We start from the raw sequence: 24,151 nt of genomic DNA, 5'->3' as shown, positions 1-24,151 counted from the left end.
GGAGGAGTCAGAGGGTCAAAGGTATAATGGTATTAGGTATGTACAGTGTATGACACGGGCTTTGACATGTCCGACATAAATCATGTTTAGTTGCCTCGATATGGAGGAGATATGTGAATGAACGGAATATTTAATCAATGTCAGGGAAAAGGGCACATGCTAATCTAATACGTTTAGCTCCAATTTCATTGAATTACTTGAAGTTTTGTTATATTAAGTTCATTAATCCAGATGATTAAGATTCCTAACGTGTACACAACCCACGTAATTCATTCAGTGTGTGTGTGTGGTGTGTGTATGTATGTGGTGTGTGTGTGGTGTTTGTATGGTGTGTGTGTGCATTATTGTGTGCATGTGTTCCTTTAGTAGTTTAGCGCATATTCATACACGCGCGGGCGTGTGTGTACAGCCTGGAACGAGCCCATGGAAATGTGCTTGGATGAAAAACACCTTCTACTTTGATATCCCTAAGTTCAGTCTGGTGGCTCCCGAGCGGTGGGGAGGACGTCACCAGAAGGTTAATAGAGGTATCAGCCCAGTCACCCTCAGGTGTCAGTGCCAGCGCTACAGTCCATAACAGTGACACCGGCCTGTCACCTCGCTGAGCCCAGGGACAGCTATGAAGGGGAGGAGGTGGAAAAGGAGAGAAGAGGAGGAGGATGAAAGGTGCCCAGGCTTCAGACAGTTTAGTCAGAGACAGACTACTCTACTGTGGAAGAGAGAGGAGGTGGTGTGTCTGTGCTGAGTCTGTGTGTGTGTGTGTGCATGTGTCCAATCCTCAATAAGAGGTGATGGGGCTGGTGAGTTGAGTAGGAAGAGAATCATTCTGAGAACAGGAACCTCACAAGACACCGGCAGTAGCCTTTAAAATCCCCAGGATTAGATAAGGTAGCGTGTTAGCGGGTTCCTCTGCAGCACTAGATCAAAGCCCAACTAGATGCTGGTGCTCTTACAACAAACACTAGCAGAGTAGGAGAAGGTGAGCAGGCCACGGAGGAACAAAATATTTTTCATCAGAGCCCCTGAGGGAGAACAGAAAAGGCGAAAGTCCCTGGTGAATTCCCTTAGCATCACTAGCTACAGACCGCAATGCAAACTGGCAGCCTTATGTCTTCCCAATCTAGACCAACAACACAATGCTGTTAAGTGGTGACACAGCTCTTTTTGATTTACTCTCTCTTAGCCATGTTGTCTCTGTATCTGATGGAAATCAGTACATTTCTGTCCATGCCAGGTGATGAAAGGCAATCTGAAAAGTTGAAGGCGAGTCGCTACACCCCAATCGAAGCTGACGCACTAGCTTCCGATGTTTTGATGTTTTCGAGGGAAACTCTTGGCAGATTGTTTTTGAACTTTCTGCCAAGTGCATTCAGGAGAGGACCGAGGACTTGAGATAAATAGATATTGAGGAGTGGAACACACAGCACTTGATACAAGGAAAGCTGAGTTGAGTCTGAAACAGTGTAATCGCCGTGCTTAATTCTTTATGAATGAGTATTAAAATAAACATGCCGAAAGATGAATTTATTCATTCATTAATTCATGAGAACATTTCCAACATGGACGGAGGTGTTGTTCACAGCCCTGAGTACAATTGGAACTGCACCACACATCTTAAAACATTTAATTACCCTCAATATTTATAATCAATATATTTAATTATGAAAATAGCATAATATATGGGCACTGACCCTTCTTATACGGCAATTATGAAAAATAAACTACGAGTGGATACATTTTACACACACACACACACACACACACACACACACACACACACACACACACACACACACACACACACACACACACACACACACACACACACACACACACACACACACACACACACACACACACACACTTCAATTCCCTTCGCGTTACTTTAACCCTTTACACTTCTGGGAATTGGCCTATATAGATATAGATAAATTGAGATGTTTTTTTTACAGAAGAAAGCATATGCATAACCATGGTAGCAATTAAAAGGGAACAGTTTGGAGATTATGGGAAAATTATTAGACTAAAGCCGAGGACAAAAGTTCACCTGACACAACATTAAACTGTTGATTTTTAAGTGAGTTTTACATTTACTGTTCTTTTAGGCGCATTTGTTGATAATTACAGCTGAAACTACTCTGGATACATTCAGTAACATGATAAGAATATTCCTGGCAAGTTTGGGGTAGGTCCAACATAAGACAAAACAATTACAAGGGTTTGAGTGAGAGGTCTAACTGGTGTATTTAAGTTGCTACACACCTCTCCAAAGTGTGCCCAGTTCTTAAGTAATTTCAATGCACCTTTATGACTCAAAGAAGTCAACTATATGTTTTATTTTTATGAGCTCTCCTAGATGTGCCGTTGAGGAACTAGAGCAAGCTCACTTGTAGCTTTATTTGGAACACAGGCCTGCCTTCCCGCCATCACAAAATTACTGTTGTTGTTTAAAAATGGTCCATTATAAATCGCAATCGGAGTCAGATGGGCATCATTTGAAATGTTGTTCTACTGCCAACTTGACTAGCTAAAATATTAAATACAATCTTACAGTGTTTTGGCTTTCAAACGGCAATTCAGAGAAGCAGATCATCATTTCGATGGGTATAGAAAGGATGCATGAGTGCCTTCAGATGCGTGGTACACACATTTTAGTCGCAATACAACAAACATAGGCTCATTCTGTTCAGGACAACCCAGGGTATGACGCCATGTCATCTTGTAACTGTACATCAAACATAGTGATCATACACATTGACACTGTATTACATGAATTTTATGACGTGGAAATGTGAAGTGCACATTTGGACTCATGGGTGTTTGGCTTGCTTGTATGACATCAAAGTGGTATTTATTATAATCCTCAACATCTCATATTTCAGAATACATCGAGTACTCTTAAATTTACAACAGTTCTCTCACTCAGACAATTAGTGGGAAGGATGGGGGCAAACTCTTGTCAACCGCAGTGCTCAAGATCAGAACGGCTGTCAGTCGAAACCCATACAGAGCCTGTGAAGCGGAGACCCTGAGCTCTGACGTCATGTATAGCATGTTACTGTACAGCCACTGTTGTTCCAATTTAGGGGCTTATCAGTGTCCAAATCTGCCATTATCAACCCGTATACAGTTACAAGTGTAAAGGGCTACGACATTCGAACAGTTGAATTAAAGTCCCCACCACACCTTTATTGACTACCATTTGCACGCTGGTAACAGTTTCATGGTCTTCCCGTCACTTTTCCCCAGTGTATCCTGACAAGCCCAACGGGATTGGCCCCATGATTACTCTTTAAGTGCACTTTAACAGATCATTAGAAGAGGAGCCCGTGCAAATGAGATGGTCATTAAGTGTGCCCCTCCTGGGTACAGTCAAACACATGAAACACAAGGTCACCAAGTATCCACCGGCGGCGTCTGGAGAAACCTAGCAAGCAAAATTGATACTTTATTTATTTATTTAAATAACAAAGTTATGAAACGCCTAATTCCCCTGTGTGGAAAGGTAATTGCCCCCTTACACTCAATAACTGGATGTACCACCTTTGGCTGCAATTTTTGTTTATATTTTTTATTTAACCTTTATTAAACTAGGCAAGTCAGTTAAGAACAAATTCTTATTTACAATGTCGGCCAACCAAAAGGCAAAAGGCCTCCTGCGGACACTGGGGCCTGGGAATATATATATATATATTTTAAAATACAATATAAATATAGGACAAAACACACTTCACAACAAGAGAGACAACACAACACTACATAAAGAGAGACCTAAGACAACAACATAGCAAGGCATCAACACATGACAACACAGCATGGTAGCAACACAACATGGTAGCAGCACAAAACATGGTACGAACATTATTGGGCACAGACAACAGCACAAAGGGCAAGAAGGTAGAGACAACAATACATCACACAAAGCAGCCACAACTGTCAGTAAGAGTGTCCATGATTGAGTCTTTGAATGAAGAGATTGAGATAAAACTGTCCAGTTTGAGTGTTTGCTGCAGCTCGTTCCAGTCGCTAGCTGCAGCAAACTGAAAAGAGGAGCGACCCATAAATGTGTGTGCTTTGGGGACCTTTAAAAGAATGTGACTGGTAGAACAGGTGTTGTATGTGGAGGATCAGGGCTGCAGTAGATATCTCAGATAGGGGAAGTGAGGCCTAAAAAGGTTTTATAAATAAGCATAAACCAGTGGGTCTTGCTACGGGTAAACAGAGATGACCAGTTTACAGAGGAGTATAGAGTGCAGTGATATGTCCTACACGGTGCATTGGTGGCAAATCTGATTGCGGAATGGTAAAGAACATCTAGCTGCTCGAGAGCACCGTTACCTGCAAATCTATAAATGATGTCTCCATAATCTAGCATGGGTAGGATGGTCATCTGAATCAGGGTTAGTTTGGCAGCTGGGGTGAAAGAGGAGCGATTACGATAGAGGAGACCAAGTCTAGATTTAACTTTAGCCTGCAGCTATGATATGAGCTGAGAGAAGGACAGTGCATCGTCTAGCCATACTCCCAAGTACTTGTATGAGGTGACTACCTCAAGCTCTAAACCCTCAGAGGTAGTAATGACACCTGTGGGAAGATGGGCATTCCTCTTACCAAACCACATTTTGTTTTGGAGGTGTTCAGAACAAGGTTAAGGGTAGAACACACAAAGCATTTAACACAAAATCGGGGGAGGGGCCAGCTGAGTATAAGACTGTATCATCTGCATATAAATGGATGAGAGAAATTCCTACTGCCTGAGTTATGATGTTGATGTAAATTGAGATGAGCATGGGGCCTAGGATTGAACCTTGGGGTACTCCCTTGTGACAGGCAGTGGCTGAGACAGCAGCTTTTCTGACTTTATACACTGCACTGTTTGAAAGAGGTAGTTAGCAAACCAGGCCAAAGACCCCTCAGAGACACCAATAATCCGTATCAAAAGCTTTGGCCAAGTCAATAAAAATAGCAGCACAATATTGCTTAGAATCAAGGGCATTGGTGACATCATTGAGGACCTTTAATGTTGCAGTGACACATCCATAACCTGAGCAGAAACCAGATTGCATACCCAAGAGAATACTATAGACATCAAGAAAGCCAGTCAGTTAATTATTGACAAGTTTTTCCAACACTTTGATAAACAGGGCAAAATATAAATAGGTCTATAACAGTTAGGATCAGCTTGATCTCCCCCTTTAAATAAAAGACAAACCATGGCTGCCTTCCAAGCAATTGGGAACTGCTCCAGAGAGGAGAGACAGGTTAAAAAAGTTGGAGATAGGCTTGACGATGATATGGGCAGCAACCTTAAAGAAGAAAGGGTCGAAACCATCTGACCCAGATGTTTTTTTGAGGTCAAGTTTAAGGAGCTCCTTTAGCACATCGGACTCAGTGACTCATCGGACTCATCGGAAAAAGAGGGAGAAGATTCGGGGATAGTCGCATTAGAAGGGGTGGGAGATGAGGAAATGTTGGACGGGCAAGGAGGCATGGCTGAGTCAAATAGAAATCCTGACTTAATTAAGTGTGCTTCTTGTCAGTAACAACCACATCATCAACATTATTTTATTTAACCAGGCAAGTCAGTGAAGAACAAATTCATATTTACAATGACGGCCTAGGAACAGTGGGTTAACTGCTTTGTTCAGGGGCAGAGCGACAGATATTTTTACCTTGTCAGCTAGGGGATTCAATCTAGCAATATTTCAGTTACTGGCCCAATGCTGTAACCACTAGGTTACCTGCCACCCCTACATTAAGGGACATAGCAGCTGTGAGGAGTAGGGTTTATTCTCCAGGTCTTTAACCGTTTTCCAGAACTTCTTGGGGTTCTTGGACACACAGAGAGAGAACTGCTCCTTAAAGTAACTAACTTTGGTCTTCCGGATAGTCTGAGTGCACTTATTTCTCAATTGCCTTAACGAGAGCCAGTCAGTCTGAGTATGCGTGTGCCGAGCCATTCGCCAAATGCAATTCTTGAGGTGGAGTAACTCTGCAAGATCACGGTCGAACCAGGGGCTGAACCTGTTTTTAATTCTCATTTTCTTTATGGGGGCGTGTTGGTTAACAATAGCACACAAAAATATCAAAACAGAAGGTACAAGAGTCTTCGACAGAGGGGATCAAGCTGATTCTATACCCTTTTACAGAGGCCAGTTCATAAAGGAAGGCTTGCTCATTAAAGTTTTTTAGCAAGCGTCTATGACAAATCAGGACAGGTCGTTTCACTGAGCAGCCATTACGAACACAGGCTGTGAAACAGTGATCACTAAGGTCATTACAGAAAACACCAGACTGATACCTATCAGGATTATTTGTGAGGATAACATTGAGGAGAGTAGCCTTTTCTGGGTGTTTGGAGTCGTACCTTGTGGGATTGGTAATAATCTGAGAAAGACTTAGGGAGTCCCATTGATTTAGGACTTGGTCATGTGGTTTAAGCATGTCCCAGTTTAGGTCACCTAGTAGGACAAATTCAGACTTAGTGTAAGGGGCCAGGAGAGAGCTTAGGGCAGGTAGGGTACAGCTGGTGCTGATGGAGGACGATAGCACGCAGCAACAATCAACAAAGAGCTATTTGAAAGTTTAATGCTTAAAACCAGCACATCAAATTGTTTGGGGACAGACTTGGTAGAGACAATCGAGCACTGAAGGTGATCCTTGGTAAAGATTGCCACTCCCCCAACTTTGGAACATCTGTCTTGCCGAAGAAGGTTATAACCAGAAAGGTTAACATCAGTATTCATCAGTATTCATTCAAATCTGAATGTGCATCAGATGGCAACAAGATCATATTGTACAGCAATTTCATCAGGTAACATGAATACAAGGCCGGCGATAGGTGGGTAGAATAGGATGGGAGGCCAATAGAGAGTTAGAGTCCCGAGTGTGGAACGAACATAGTCTGTCCAGCGGTTGGGTAAAGAATGTTTGTTGTCAACAAAGTATGCAGGAGTCATGAGGCAAATAGCAAAATGCACAATAAAATAATAAAATATATAACGACTTGGGGCTAGCCATTGTAAGTTCAGAGTCTCTCGCCCCAACAGTGCTTGTGTGCTGGAGAGAGGGGTGAGTGTGGTGGAGATACCTGTACCAGACATTGGGAGACAGACCAGGGTAGACGGTGAACAGATCGCCAGGTGGAATCCAAGCAGCAGTGCAGCAGGCAACGGGAGTAGGTGTCACACCCACTTGGGAGAAGCTTTTCTTTCTGGAGGCAGATTTCTTGTAGAAAATGCCAGTGACTGGTCTTTGAACAGCAGGAGGGGGCTTCAGAGGACGCTTCAAAGACTCCTGCCACTCGTTGGGCTTCAAAGACTCCTGCCACTCGTTGGGCCCAAAGGCCTCAACACCTTTTACTTCACACCTTAGTGCTAATTGAATTTGTATCTGGTCTGTCCTTGCAAGCCTGGGAGCCTTAACTAAGCATTCAGTCCCCATAAAATGAAATATATCATTGTAATGTACTTTATTTTTCATTTCTTTCATTTTTCGTTTTCTTCTTGGCTTTCAAAATAGCATCAGACCAAACACTACTCACTCAGTTCCAAGTTGGATGCTGTCCTCAGGTCTCTGCTGTTTGTTTGCTAGAGCACCCTCTGTAGAGCTTGAAAACAGGAAACATTGGAAGCAATAATCTCTCCGGTTAATTTTGGTCAGAATTGGGATGTAGGTGTTGCAATGACTGCAACCAAATGCTTCCGGTAGTTGTTGATCAGTCTAACACATTGCTGTGGAGGAATTATGGCCCACTCTTGCAGAACTGTGCGACATATGTGGGTTTTCAAGCTTGATCTGCTCGATTTAAGTCCTGCCACAACGTCTCAATTAGGATTAGGTCTGGACTTCGACTAGACCATTCCAAAACTTAAAATTTGTTTCTTTTTAGCCATTTTCATGTGGAATTGATTGTGCGTTTTGCTGCATGACCCAGCTGCGCTTCAGCTTCACCTCACAGATGGATGGCCTGACATTCTCTGATACAGAGTAGAATTCATGGTTCCTTCTATTAAGGCCAGTCATTTAGGTCCTGAGGCAGCATCCCCAAACCATTAGACTACCACCACCATGTTTGACCGTTGGTATGAGGTTCTTACTGTGGAATGCAGTGTTTGGTTTTCGCCAGACATAATGGGACCCATCTTGACCAAAAGGTTTACTCAGGTTTTTCCAAAAAGCACCTGGAAGCACGTGGATCAAGACTCTTGGAAGACTGTTCTATGGACAGGTGAGTCAAAAGTACAACTTTTTGGACAACATGGGTCCCATTACGCCTGCCGATAACCAAGCACTGCAATCACCAGTAAGAACCTTATACCAACGGTCAAGCATGGTGGTGATAGTGTGATGGTTTGGGGATGCCACGGCCACGTGTGTCACGACTTCCGCCGAAGTTGGCTCCCCTGCCTGTTCGGGCGGTGCTCGGCGGTCGTCGTCACCGTCCTACTAGCCGCCACCGATCCCTTTTTCGTATGTCTGTTTGTTTTGTCTTATTAGTTTCACCTGTGTTTCTGTTGTTTTCGGTTAATGAGCTTCCCTATATTTAGTAGGTAGACCCGCCCTTGTTTTGTGCAGGATTGTCTTTATTTTGTTACGTGTGTGCATTGTAGGCTGAGGTGTATTTTCTATCTTACACTTGACACCCTGTGGCTTTTGGGTTGTCACGTTGTATGTCCGTGCCCTGTATTTGTTGGGCTTATATTTTGTGTGTGCCTTATTGAAGAGCACTATACCTCAGTGGAACTCTCTCTGCGTTTGATTCCTGCACCCACCTAGTCCCGCGTGACAACGTGACTCAGGAGCGATCCATTTTCATGTACCTAATAAAAACTGAAGTGCATTCAGAAAGTATTCACACCCATTGACTATTTCCACAATCTGTTGTGTTACAGCCTGAATATAAACTGTATTAAATTGAGATTTTGTGTAACTGGCCTCCACACAATAGCCCATAATGTTAAAGTGGAATTATGTTTTAAAAATGAAAAGCTAAAATATCTTGAGTCAATAAGTATTTAACATGATTTTTGAATGACTACCTCATATTTGTACCCCATACATACTGTACACCAAATCACTACAAAGATACAGGAATCCTTCCTAACTCAGTTTGCGGAATGGAAGGAAACCGCTCAGGGATTTCACCATGAGGCTAATGGTGACTTTAAAACAGTTACAGAGTTTAATGACTGTGATAGGAGAAAACTGAGGATGAATGAACATTGTAGATGTAAAACATACGGCCAAATATGCACTGGAGTAGCTTAACAAGACCACATTGAATGTTCCTGAGTGGCCTAGTTACAGTTTTGACTTAAATCGGCTTGAAAGTCTATGGCAAGACTTGAAAATGACTCTCAAGCAATGGTCAACAACCAACTTGACAGAGCTTGAAGAATATATATTTTTAAATGGGTACCATTTTGAATTCAGGCTGTAACACAACAAAATGTGGAATAATACTTTCTGAAGGAACTGTACACACTGTCAGGACCCGGTGTGAGAAACAGTCACTAATAGCCGGCAGAACCCAGAAGATGAGGCAGACACAGCAGTACTAGAGATGGTGGTTTAATAAAGGAAAAAATCTTCAGGCAAAAAATATAAATCCACAACGTCAAAAAGTAACGCCAAGAGAAAAAATGAATATCCACCAAGATACAAAGAAAATCCACAAAGTGGTAAGAACAGCAGGGAAAAAACAAACCTCAAAAGAATAATCAAAAACAAACAAGAACAAAACCAGAGTACCTCAGGAAAATCCAACTGGAGAAATACATGTTCACAGCATGGCTGGGGCTGGGTGCTAACATACAAACACAGAGCAAAGAACTGAGGAACACTAAGGGTTTAAATACCTACAAAGAAATAAGGCACAGGTGCAAATAATAATTAGACCAAGGAAAAAACAAAAGGTTCAAAAAAGGCGCAATGGGGGCATCTAGTGACCAAAACAATCCTGGCCAAATCCTGACACACACGTGTACATGCACGCACACAAAACCCTCACCCTTCCACCCTTCCTTACCTGACCCACAACCCGCTCCAACCCCCTCACACACACACATTCCTACACACATCCCTGCTTGCATAAAGAGCAGCAGACAAGAGGTGTGAGAGGTGGGCCAGGCAGGCTGGCCATGGGCCCCCTGACACAGCCTGTCACCTGGAGATCAATCAGAAACGAGGTGCTGGGCCAACCCGCTGTTCACCTGCTGGCACCTCCTGGACCCTCTTAATAGCATATTCTGAAAAACACAGGCATACTAACAGACACACACATGCGTGCAGACACATGCATGCACGTCGCAGACAGGCAGGCACATGCACACACACATGGACACAAAAGAAACTCTCCCACATTCTGTTTGTTGTGGTGTATCCAAGTTGAGAGCTTAATAATGAGCTCCCCAGAGACCTGGCTGTTACCTTACTGTTGTGCACTGTCAGGGACCACACACGCACACACACGCACGCACGCACATTCACACAGCTGCTAGGGGCCCAACCAACAGGGGCCACAAATCTATGAAAAACGATTTGTTTTGTAATGCTGAGCATACTTGCTAACAAACACATTATTTAGAAAATTCATATAATCTAACACCATTTGAATGCCTGTGCGGTAATCTTCCATTAGTAAGGACACCTTGTGTAACATACTTGCTAAGCTATGTTTGCTAATAAGCAAACACACAAAATCCAACCTTATTTTGAAATGTATCCTCTACAGCCAAGGATGACTTTCTGGGTATGTATGTGAGGTCAAAAACCTATGGAAACTCAGACTTGTCCCTCTTTCCATCAATCTAGTTTTCTCAAATAGGATGGATGTGCCAAGATTATAGTGAGCTTGCATACTCTTAAGCTCCAAGAGCGTCCAAGCATACCTAAAGATAGAATTAGACTACATTTCAGCATGCACATAGGATTGTGTTCTACAAACTGCACATCTTCAAAGGCTAATTGTATAACAGCAGCAATGTCAAGAAGCTAGAATAAAAAAGCATGTTAGCATTAGGAAGCCATTTAGGTCAATGTAAAGAAGCAAATGCAGAGTAACAAGCTAGCACAAAATAAAAATAAAACTAGCTAGCACGTTAGCATAAAGAATTTAAAGAAACGCATGTTAGCATTAGCAAGCCGAATAGCTCAATGACTAGAAGCTAATGCAGAGTAACAAGCTAGCACAGACAGAGAAAACCAGTTAGCATGCTAACATTAGAAAGAAAAGCATGTTAGCATTAGCAAGCTGTACAGCTGCGAATGCCTACCATGATCAAAGGTAGACATGAATTGTTGCAAGGCTGCTTTAATAAACACCAGAGACAGTTGACTAAATATGAATTTACTCTATGCATTTAATTAGGCATCTATTTAAATGGTACATGATAACTGACTGACGCCAATATTACCTCATCTTTTGCTTTCAGCACACTGGACGTTCGGCCGGGGAGTAGGCTTGATTTGAGCATTCTGGCCTTACAACGGCAGTCAAGCACCCAAGCTAACGTTGGCTAGCTAATTCCAGACACAAATGAGACCACTCTGACCATTTTACTCGCCCTAGCAAAGCTGGTAAGTCAGTTTTCGTGTTAATCAGAACGTTGGTGACTGTAAATGTGCTGCTGGAAACAATTTAATGACGCTTTTTTCCGACGTTTACTGACACTGGCCATATTGAAGGGTGTTGAGCGCTCGTAAAGTAATTATTCTGTGCTCTGGTACATTCAGATGAGAGTGCTCTGAAATCCGTGTAGACAGTAGGCTGGACACGTGAAATTTTTAACAACCGTGGAGCCCAGTTTCATAATATGACCATATTTCCCAACTGCTTGCCGTCGTTTTGAAGTAATCGCGAAAAAACAGGCCTTGTTTTTGTGCATTTTTCACCCTGCCAGCTCCTATTAGTTCTATTGAGCACCGTGGCAACAACTCGCCTTCCGAACGTTCTATTCCCAGCTTATTGTTCATCGTCACAATGCCTGCTTCGCTATTGTTGGCAATGAGACCTGCTCACGTTGTTTTATAGTTAAAATGTAAACAACAAAAATAATATTGGAACTCTGCGGCCTTCCCATTGTTTCCTATGGGGGAAATATGGGCATGTCTGTCTATTCCGCCAAATATCTCGCAATGTATATATTTAGATTTTTTTCAAGTCGGGTGTAACCGGTGTGAAATGGCTAGCTAGTTAGCGGGGTGCGTGCTAATAGCGTTTCAATCGGTGACGTCACTCGCTCTGAGACCTTGAAGTAGTGGTTCCCCTTGCTCTGCAAGGGTCTCGGCTTTTGTGGAGCGATGGGTAACGATGCATCGAGGGTGGCTGTTGTCTATGTGTGCAGAGGGTTCCTGGTTTGAGCCCAGGTAGGGGCGAGGAGAGGGACGAAAGCAAAACTTTAACACAGGCACCATTTTAATCAGGAGAATCTCATCTTTGAAATTATGTAAGTCTGGGCAGCGAGCTTGTTTGTCATCCATTGCTATACCAGAAATATATGTTTTTATTTTTTCCCTACTTTTTCATTACGCAGACATAAGCACAGTTGCCACCATTGAGGTGCGGATGTTAACTTTCTACACAAGTCATTTTTTCCCAGTTTCGTCTGACGAACAGATTGTAGTGGTAAAATAAAAAAAGAGATACATTTTCTGTGCCATTTAGGCGAAATTGAATTCTAAGCATTACTCCAGTCAAAACAGGCTTTGCGAACGTTCGATTTTATTCATTTGCTATGGGCTCGCACCAGTGTTTCAGCTTAGCCAACGTTCTTAAGTGTTTTTCAGCCTTGGGTGAATTTTGACTCGTTTTATTATCCAGCCAGAACGAATTTACGAAAGCAACCAAATGTCCATTGAGAAAGCACAACGACTATACCATTTAGCTAAGCTAAGAATGCCTGGAATAATCAAATCAATAAACGTCGGGTAGTTAGATAGCCTATAGTTAATATACTGGAAAGTGTCATGTATACTAAACTACTAACATTAGGTAGCTAGCTAACATACCGGTACATACTGCTGTAATGATATGCTATGTGGTTCGTAAGGACAGCGTAGCTAACAAATTGTCAGCCAACATAACGTGTAAGGTAACTTATTTGAAAAGTCATTACTTTATTACATTGAGTAGCAAGCTACCCCTTGGTCGTTAGGGCAAATCTGGTCTGTGATAGAATGGGGGGGGGGGGGGGGGGGGGGGGGGGGGTTCACACCTAGTTCGGCTATTAGACTATTCTTTAGTAAAGGTTGAATAGTCTATTGTTCAGCTATTAGCCCTCCTCTCCAACTTGCAACAAATTGCTGTTCCCATCTCATTCCTTTCCCTCTTCCATGCATCGTCATTCATCATTCTCAGTTGCTCTCTTGTGGGCAGGATATGGCAGCCTCTTCGGTTGTGCGTCAAGAATTCTGGTTACAGTAGCACGTTTGTATGAAGGTGTGGTTATTCACAGGCAAATTATTACATGGTCCATTTGTGTCTTTTTGTCAAGAGCAAAACCTTTTTTATTTTCAATCAAAATTAATTGTTCTGAAAGCAACTTTTTTCCGACACAAAGGAAGTCAAAGCAGACACCTATGAAGATGGCATCTCAGGTAAGCAGCACTGGGCTGTATTGACGTATCCTGAAAATGACATCTGCTGCTTTAGATTGAACGGTCATTTCTCAGTTATTGTTTTCATATCTTTAAGAAATATGCTGTTTCCTTTACTTTCAGAGAGCGAGCTAATCAAGGGGTCGAAAATGTAGCCAGATGTTCACTGTCTGAGGAACAGGCCGTGGAAGCTTTATTGCTGGCAAAAGTGTCCATAACCAGAGGCTTTTTCTCCATCTCTGCCTGTCTTGTTGTACATGGAACCTGTCTCAAGTGTTAATTAAAAACCCTTCAGATGTCAGCTGCTAATTTTCAGATTTACACCACATAAACACAGGCATTTTTACTGGACTATTTGTTGCTGCCAAGTCATGATTTCCCTGGGGGTTAGCCTTGCAATAACCAAGTGGTGAGACACATAGCCCTCTATATTTAAAAGTTTCAGGTGAAATCCGATAGGTGTCTGCGTCACATACAGTATCTTCTATTGACATTATCTTCTATTGTTTGTCCTCATGTGTCTGTTTTTCAGCATAAAGTACTCTGTAGCCACTTAGTGTTTACACCAGGTGAGACCACACACACACTCTCTTCTTTACTTCATCCCTCTTCCCCTTCTCCCTAAATCATCTAGGTTATATCAGCTGTTTTGGTGAACCCGTCCCGCATTTGAACTGGCTGACACAGAGGGCACAGCATGATTATAGGTGGTATGTCACTTGGTCGGCTCAACAGGAAGTATTATTAAAGAGATGCTTTGCATTTAAATACAGACAGAGATGTAGTAGTCCCAGAGTTAATGATCCAAGGTCAGTTTTGCATTTCACCTCCTGATTAAGATGACTGACCGTGTTAGAATAAAAAATCAAGGCTTAATCATGCTCTCTCTCTATCCATTTGTCTCTCGTCTGCAGGTATGTTTTGATGTGAGTGTGGAAGCCAGTCCCGTCATCGCCACCTCACCCGCTCTTAAGATAACCTTTGGGCCAACTGTGGGCACTTGGCTGTTTAGGAGACACCGCAATTGTGATAAAGTGAGAGAATATTAGGGTAGCTCTGTAATTCATGAATCATATTCTGTCTGCCGCTGTTCTTACCTCTTTCCCTTTCTGTCTTCCACACCTCTCTCCCCACCTCGTCTTTCTTCCTCGTTTTATAAGTACAGATTGAAGTTGTATGTATAATATTACAATTATCATAATTATAATGCATATGCATTTATAACACCTGGATAATGATCTTCTTTCAATAAAGAGTTTCACATTCTCCACTGGTTGCAATTAAGTATCTCATTGAAATACTATTCTATGTCCTCAGATTAATGCAGATGAATGGCGTTAGATATGCATCGTTTTTTTTCTGTATATATGAATTACAAATCAATCATGCTTCTAGTCTATTGCATAGTTACAATGTGTAATCATTGATGTCCCAGGAGTGGTAAACACTGTTGAAGTGTATGATTGTAATACATACATGCAGACACAGCGTCATTCAAATAATGGAGTTTGATATGACTGAAAAAGAATGTCTCAGAGATTCATACCTGAACCGCCCATACACAAATCGGCTACATACTGTAGCTAGCTACACATCCATAGGCATACAGTTATTTTTATCCTCCACTATACAATAAGAAAGTAAACAGTTAGCTAGCTATGTTACTTCAGCTGCATTGCAAGGCAAGCTTACACAATTGTACATTCAATTTGCAGTAAATGCTTTAGCTAGCTAGATTCTTTACATCCACTGTTTCACAAGACGACAGCCTAGTTTGCTGGTTTTCTCAGGAGTCCCTAAAACATTAAACAACATGAATTACAAATTCATTCTCCTAACACTAGCTAGCTGGCTATTGTTAGCTAGTCAGATAACTTGCTAAATAGCAATTTTCATAAATTAACTCTACATTAACTAACATATTCCTCTCAATTGTAAATGTTTGCTTGACTAGTTATGACGTTATAACAACTTACCATTTGGTTCCACCGTAATGTTTTGTCTGCCATATTTGTTGAAGAACGCCACCAGGCAAGGGTGGCTCGTGTCAAAATTCGTCATTGGAACCACTCGACATGATTGGTCATATAAAAACCTTGGGACCCAAATGCATAATGAGTGCTCTAACTCCCCTTGTGGTGGTCTGGAGCAATGAAGCCGTGACGCTGCGTACCGCTAAGTCCCGTGGTGCAAGCTCGCAACTTTTAAAGGAGGAACCACTGTATGTGGCTGGTCACTACACATAGGAAAGCCATTTGAACGTAAACTTTTTTTTATCAAAATGTGCTTTTTGGCAGAAATACCTTCTGGAACATGTGAACTTTCCTGATCCTTAATAATAAACTTGTATGCCATCTGTAAACACGAATAAAATTGTTAAATTATAAGCCTAGTTGGTTAGCCACAGAAAAAGTCAGCAACCTTCTCGCTAGCCATGATTGACTAAGATAATGAGTTGGCTGAACATGCCGAGAGATGAGTTCAAATTGGTCTGCCATATAGCACGCTTTGGTCTATTTGAGCTGGTCAGTATGTGTAGGTAATCCTGTCTAACATGGCTTTTAAAAAATATATTGCATCGTAGACCTGCATAAGTGTTGCTCTACACTTTCTGGAGGATTGAGTTTTGAAATCAGTGAGTAGAGTATGATAGCTAAGGAGATAGAGAAAACACCTGTCTCCAGATTACATCTTCAAACTAAGGGCAACCATGGCATCAGTGACAGGGAGAAGCGTCCATCCATGATGTATCCGTATAGACAGTCTACCTAGCTACATTTTTCAGACAGAAAGTCGTTTTCATTTCAAGTTAAAGTGTACTGTTAGCTAGCCAGCTAACTTTAGCTGGCTGGCTCACTAGCTTACGTTACGTGTATGATGTTATTATTCGTATCTCAGAGTCATTTGCTTTGTTGGTTATAGCCTAATGTTAGCTAGCTAACATAGAGCCTGGTTGGTTAGCTATCTGCAGATTCATGCAGGGTAGTAACACCATGAGTTGGACTATGGTTCATTGGTTACCTATCTAGCTAGCTATATGTCTTAACAAAACACTCCACTATGCAAGTAACCATTTCAATAGAATTTCACTGCGACAACTGTTGATAGATGTAGCTGGTAAATACTCTGATTTCAGAGCACACTCGTTTGAGTGTGCCAGAGAGCAGAATAACTGACGAATTTACGAACACTCAACAGCCGTTGAATATGGCCGGTGCCAGTAAACGTTGGCAAAAAAAGCGTAAATTGTTGCCAGCAGCACAGTTGCCGTCACCAAGGCTCTGGATAACATAAAAACAGTCTAACCAGCTCTGCTAGGGTGAATAAAATGGTCAGAGTGAGGTGTTCTCTCATTTGTGTCTGGAAGTAGCTAGCAAACTAGCCAACGTTAGCCAGTTAGCTTGGGTGCTTGACTGCTGTTGTTAGGACAGAACGCTAAAGGGGGTGGGAACAATGCTGAATGGGTGTAGACAAAGAAGAGCTCTCCAGTAGGTACCAAAATATTCAAAGGCCATTTTCTCAAAAGTGAGATTACAAGTTTATCAATTTTCAAAGCAGAATTACTTTCAAATCAAATCAAATCAAATGTATTTATATAGCCCTTCTTACATGAGCTGATGCCACAAAGTGCTGCACAGAAACCCAGCCTAAAACCCCAAACAGCAAGCAATGCAGGTGTAGAATCACCTACAGTCTTTCTCATTGTTCCTCAAATGCAGTGTATGATATATAATTTTTTAGCTCTGTGACTAAGTAAGTCACATTTGTGAAAATTGCATACTGTACAACAGAAAGGCATGAGAAGAAAAACAAGTGGCTTCAACCACTTAAAACTGCAAACGTTGCTGGTAATCGAATCTACTGGACAAAGTTTATGGTCAACAGATCAGGAGTTTGAGGATGGTGATTTTTTTAATTTTTTTTGTTTTTTTTTGTCATTTAGCAGATGCTCCTATCCAGAGCGACTTACAGTAGAGTGCATACATTTTTATTACATTTTTACATACTGAGACAAGGAGTACCGGCCAAACCCTACCGGCCAAACCCTCCCTAACCCGGACGACGCTATGCCAATTGTGCGTCGCCCCACGGACCTCCCGGTTGCGGCCGGCTGCGACAGAGCCTGGGCGCGAACCCAGCCCAGCCTGGGCGCGAACCCAGAGACTCTGGTGGCGCAGCTAGCACTGCGATGCAGTGCCCTAGACCACTGCGCCACCCGGGAGGCCATGATGGTCCCTCATGGAACATCCTCCAGGTCTTTGGATGAAAAGAATGTCTGATGAGCAAAACGGGGAAAGAGAACCCCATCCTATGCCTTATCAATCCAAAGACACAACTGGAATGCAGTACCAAGGGCTCCAGTACCTCCTGATTGAGTATCATATCTTTAAATTGGCATATTTATTTTACAATATCAATTAATTACATCCCTTTTGTACGGTGGAAGAAGACAGTAATGCCTTCTCAGGCCAGGCAGCTCTGTCTGTGTGCAATAATGACATCCAATTCTAGTGGCACAGTGATTACACTAATAGCTGGAATGTTCACGCACTGTTTTGGGCAATAAGTCATTTCATGCTCATATCAATTGCCATGTAAATTCAGTCAAAGCGTCCTGCTGCCTCTTAATTACAGAGACTGGGGAGCAAGGAGCATCACTAAATGTCAGCACAGCTCTCACACTCATTATATATAGAGGTAATACTGACGTTTGATGAATTAATATTAGTTAGACAACAGTAAATATTGGTATGTATGTATGAGTCCCAAATGACACCCTATTCCGTATGTGCCCCTGGTCAAAAGTTGTGTACTATTAAGGGAATAGGGTGTCATTTGGGACGTAACCTATGAGAGTAATACCGTATCATTTTCCTATGGGTTTCATAGGAGATGACGGCAATAATGCATGCAATGCTTCTATTACTGTACATCTCAGCGCAGCACGGTGGACGTTGATGCATTACCTTTATTTGAAATTGTTTAATAGGGGCATATATCAAAAACGAGTTGGCTTTTCTGTTGAGTGTTAAAAATAAATGACCTCTTTCGGATCCATTATTCAGAGAATTATGGCTGAGCCTGCAACAATAATAGCCCATTTATAAGGTGGAAGAGACATGATCTCCTGAATAATCTAGTAGTGGACAAGGCCACGAATTTCGCAGAGTACAGTATATGCTGAGAATGTGAATTGCAATTTTTACACTATCTCCATTCTCTCTCTAATCACGGTAGAACAAGGAAATAGAAACAGAAACCCCAATGATGTCACACATGAGAAATACTATTAAAAAGGAACTATTCCACTTCAATTACAAATTAATGCTGCTCATTGTATGAAGGGCTCTGAGGTAAGGAATCCTGAACACAGAGGAAATTTGCAGCGAGACAGATAACACTGATAAATGGATGACAAATCTTGCACGTTTGCGGCAGTGGGTTCACGCCAAAGTTTGCCTGGGTTCATCTCATCTCGTGGTATGTCAGAGATGAGCCTCATAGCCTGTGAGTTGGACTCAGACGAGACAAGACAGCAGGGTTTATCTCACACAGCCGATGGAAATGAGAGGGGAGCTAAACTCTCATTTCGGTGAGCCCTGAGCGCATGCTATCGATCTCTGGAGGCCAATTGACTCCCCTGATACTCTGGACCGAGCCCCGCAGAACTTTATCACCTACAGTCTGAACAAGACAGGCTGATGAATATTGAGGAGAGAAGGTTATTTCACCCAGGCCAAGGAAATGTCTGCTGCTGATGCCAGCTATTCAACAGTTTCAGATGAAATGTCACACCCTGATCTGTTTCACCTGTCTTAGTGCTTGTCTCCATCCCCCACCAAGTGTCTCCCATCTCCCCTCATTCTCCCCTGTGTATTTATGCCTGCATTTTCTCTTTGTCTGTTGCCAGTTCGTCTTGTCCCGTCAAGTCCTACCAGTGTGTTCCCGTGTTTCCTGTGCTCTAGGGAGAGCTAGCTAAGTCAACAACGGGTAAGACAACAACAGCTAAGTCAACAACAACAGGTAAAATGGCGATGAATGGGCAGAGAGGGTCGGTTAACTACACACAGGGCCTGAGTTCGGGGCTAGGGCCGACAGATAAACAAAAGTAAACAAAGTGGAGTATCGTGATAAATGAACAGTCCAGTAGGCATCAGCTATGTAGCCAAGTGATCATAGGGTCCAGTGTACAGCAATAGATGAAAGAAGGAAGCCGCTAGGTATTCGTTACTACGCTAGCACGCGGGAGACACGCCGTTTAAGGTTAGCAGTCCGGGGTAAGTAGAAGCGTCTGCTCCGTCGTCCGGCAAAGGCCGGTTGAAGGCACAGCTGATGGTATTACGTCTGCGGACCAGTTGTGGTGGTACGGCGGTGCGCCGTGTCAACAAAGGGACCGGGCCAGATGGCGAAAGAGGTATTGTAGTTGTGGTAATTTTGTTTGCTAGCCGGGAGATGCGCCTGGCTCAGGGCTAGCTTCGGGGCTGGGTCACTCAGTGGTAGCTAGCTAGCTGTGATGATCAATGGTCCAGGGTTTACGGCAGGAATCTGGCATTGTAGTGGAGAAAAACAGTCCGAGGCTGGCAGGTATTATCCAGGCTAAAAAAAACGGCTGGTGCCTGAGCAGAGGGTAAAGGCCACTAGTAGTGGCTAACAATGACTAAATAGCTAGTAACTTAGCTAATTAGCTGGCTACCTTCTGATGAAAGTTTTGGCTATAGGGTCTAAAAAAATAGCGGATCCGTGTCACATTGAGTGAGGCGGGTTACCGGAAGGTATATTTCACATTGCCAGTGAGTGAGTTTATAAGGAAGTGCATAGGAGATGTTGTACCTACAGTGACTATTAAAACCTACCCTAACCAGAAACTGTGGATAGATGGCAGCATTCGTGCAAAAATGAAAGAGCGAACCACCGCATTTAACCATGGAAATGTGACTGGGAATTTGACGAATACAAACAGTGTAGTTATTCCCTCCGCAGGGCAATCAAACAAGAAAAATGTCAGTATAGAGACAAAGTGGAGTCGCAATTCAACGGCTCAGACACGGGACGTATGTGGCAGGGTCTACAGACAATCACGGACTACAAAAGGAAAACCAGCTACGTCTTGCTTCCAGACAAACTAAACACTTTCTTTGCCCGCTTTGAGGATAATACAGTGCCACCGACACGGTCCGCTACCAAGGAGTGTGGGCTCTCCTTCTCGTAAAACGTAAGACATTTAAACATGTTAACCCTCGCAAGGCTGCCGGCCCAGATGGCATCCCTAGCCACGTCCTCAGAGCACACGCAGACCAGCTGGCTGGTGTGTTTACAGACATATTCAATCTCTCCCTATCCCAGTCTGCTGTCCCCACATACTTCAAAATGTCCACCATTGTTCCTGTCCCCAAAAAGGCAAAGGTAACTGAATTAAATTACTATCTCCCTGTAGCACTCACTACTGTCATCATGAAGTGCTTTGAGAGTCTAGTCAAGGATCATATCACCTCCACCTTACCTGTCACCCTAGACCCACTTCAATTTGCTAAGTGCCTCAATAGGTCCACAGACGATGCAATCGCCATCACACTGCACACTGCCCTATCCCATCGGGACAAGAGGAATACCTATGTAAGAATCCTGTTCATTGACTATAGCTTAGCATTCAACACCATATTATCCTCCAAGCTCATCACTAAGCTTGATGCCCTGGGTCTCAACCCTGCCCTGTGCAATTGGGTCCCACAAGGGTGAGTGCTCAGCCCCCTCCTTTACTCCCTGTTCACCCATGTCTGCGTGGCCATGCACGCCTACAACTCAATCATCAAGTTGCCGACGACACAACAGTAGTAGGCTTGATTACCAACAACGACGAGACATCCTACAGGGAGGAGGTGAGGGCACTCGGAGTGTGGTGTCAGGTAAACAACCTCTCACTCAACATCAACAAAACAAAGGAGATGATCGTGGACTTCAGGAAACAGCAGCGGGAACATCCCCGCACCCACATCGACGGGACAGCAGTGGAGAAGGTGGAACGTTTTTAAGTTCTTCGGCGTACACATCACTGACAAACTGAAATGGTCCACCCACACAGACAGTGTGGTAAAGAAGGCACAACAGCGCTTCTTCAACCTCAGGAGGCTGTAGGAATGTGGCTTGTCATCTGAAACCCTCACAAACTTGTACAGATGCACAATTGAGAGCATACTGTCGGCCACACCGCCTGGTATGGAAACTGCACCGCCCACAATGGCAAGGCTCTCCAGAGGGTACTGCGGTCTGCACAACGCATCATCGAGGGCAAACTACCTGCCCTCCAGGACACCTACGGCCAAACAGATAATCAATTACAACAACCACCCGAGCCACTGTCTATTCACCCCGCTACCATCCAGAAAGTGAGGTCAGTACAGGTGCATCAAAGCTGGGAAAGAGAGACTGAAAAATTTGCTTCTATCTCAAGGCCATCAGACATCACTAACACAGAGAGGCTGCTGCCTACATACAGAATTGAAATAATTTAATAAATGGATCACTTGCCACTTAAATAATGCCACTTTAATAATGTTTACATATCTTGCATTACTCATATGTATGTATATACTGGATTTTATACTATCTATTGCATCTTGCCTATGCTGCTCTGTCATTGCTCATCCATATATTTATATGGATATATTCTTATTCCATCCCTTTAGATGTGTGTGTATTAGGTAGTTGTTGTGGAATTGTTAGATTACTTGTTAGTTATTGCTGCACTGTCGGAACTGGAAGCACAAGCATTTCGCTACACTCGCAATAACATCTGCTAACCATGTGTATGTGACCAAGACAATTTGATTTGAAGTAAATGCTGAAGGAGCTAGAACACAAAAGCGTAGCTAGCACTTGGCATAAGAAAGACAATTGTTTTCGAGAGACTCCATTTCAAAGAGCATGAAATATGGGAAGAAGGGTCACGCAACAATGCCCGACGCTGATTTAGAGAGAGTTTGATTTACAGAGTAAAAGACAAGAAAGAAGTAAAAAGTTTTCCAGTTTTTCAAAAGTGTTCAATACTGAATGTGACAATCAGCTCATTTGAATAAGTAAATACACACACATGCATGCACTTACCCACCCACGCACACGCACAGACACACATCATTTGGATAAGTGAACAAACACGCACGCAGGCACATGCGTGTGCACTCTCAGGGGACGGAGCTGATTAAACTAATTGCAATTTAAACTGATCATCATGATTAGTTGATTTTTGGAGTCAGCTGGAGCAAAAGTGTGACACCCCAGAGGACTGGAGTTTCCCATGCCTGCTTTAAGGGTATTTGCAGGCCTTATGCAGTGCCAGTCAAAAGTTTGGGCACACGTGCTCATTCCAGGGTTTTTCTTTATTTTTACTATTTTCTACATTGTAGAATAATAGTTAAGACATCAAAACTATGAAATAACATATGGAATCATGTAGTAACCAGAAAAGTGTTCAACAAATCAAAATATATTTGAGATTCTACAAAGTAGCCACCCTTTGCCTTGATGACAGCTTTGCACACTCTTGGCATTCTCTCAACCAGCTTCATGAGGCAGACACCTGTAATGCATTTCAATTAACAGGTGTGCCTTGTTAAAAGTACATTTATGTGTTTGAGCCAATCAGTTGTGTTGTGACAAGTTAGGGGTGGTATACAGAAGATAGCCCTATTTGGTAAAAGACAAAGTCCATATTATGGCAAGAAAAGTTCAAATAAGCAAAGAGAAATTACAGTCCATCATTACTTTAAGACATGAAGGTAAGTCAATCCTGTAAAATTTCAAGAACCTTGAAAGTTTCTTCAAGTGCAATCACAAAAACCATCAAGCACTATGATGAAACTGGCTCTCATGAGGACAGCCACAGGAAAGGAAGACCCAGAGTTATCTCTAATGCAGAGGATACATTCATTAGAGTTAACTGCACCCAAATAAATGCTTCACAGAGTTCAAGTAACAAAAATATGTATGGAAATATGTATGTCCACAGGTCTGATGAGTCACTGTCTGTGATATTTAGAATTCAAGGCACACTTACCCAGCATGGCTACCAGAGCATTTTGCAGTGATACGCCAACCCATCTGGTTTGCGCTTAGTGAGACTATCATTTGTTTTTCAACAGGACAATGACCCAACACACCTCCAGGCTGTGTAAAAGCTATTTGACCAAGATGGAGAGTGATGGAATGCTGCATCAGATGACCTGGCCTCCACAATCACACAACCTCAACCCAATTGAGATGTTTTGGGATGAGTTGGACCGCAGAGTGAAGGAAAAGCAGCCAACAAGTGCTCAGCATATGTGGGAACTCCTTCAAGACGGTTGGAAAAGCATCCCTCTTGAAGCTGCTTGAGAGAAGGCCAAGAGTGTGCAAAGCTGTCATCAAGGCAAAGGGTGGCTACTTTGAGGAATCTCACACATAAAATAAAATAAAACACTTTTTTGCTTAATACATGATTCCATATGTGTTATTTCATAGTTTTGATGCCTTCACTACTATTCTACAATGTAGAAAAAAGTAAAAATAAAGAAAAACC

General features: G+C 42.7%; 1 protein-coding gene across 1 annotated transcript in view; it reads right to left on the bottom strand.

The window, feature by feature from the left end:
* LOC129821801 (glutamate receptor ionotropic, kainate 4-like) overlaps positions 1-24,151 on the bottom strand; it is a 451,716-nt gene that overhangs the window by 71,300 nt on the left and 356,265 nt on the right.

This window comes from Salvelinus fontinalis, chromosome 24 (assembly GCF_029448725.1).
Source record: "Salvelinus fontinalis isolate EN_2023a chromosome 24, ASM2944872v1, whole genome shotgun sequence".
Classification (NCBI taxonomy): domain Eukaryota; kingdom Metazoa; phylum Chordata; class Actinopteri; order Salmoniformes; family Salmonidae; genus Salvelinus; species Salvelinus fontinalis.
This window is presented reverse-complemented; position numbering and strand designations above follow the sequence as displayed.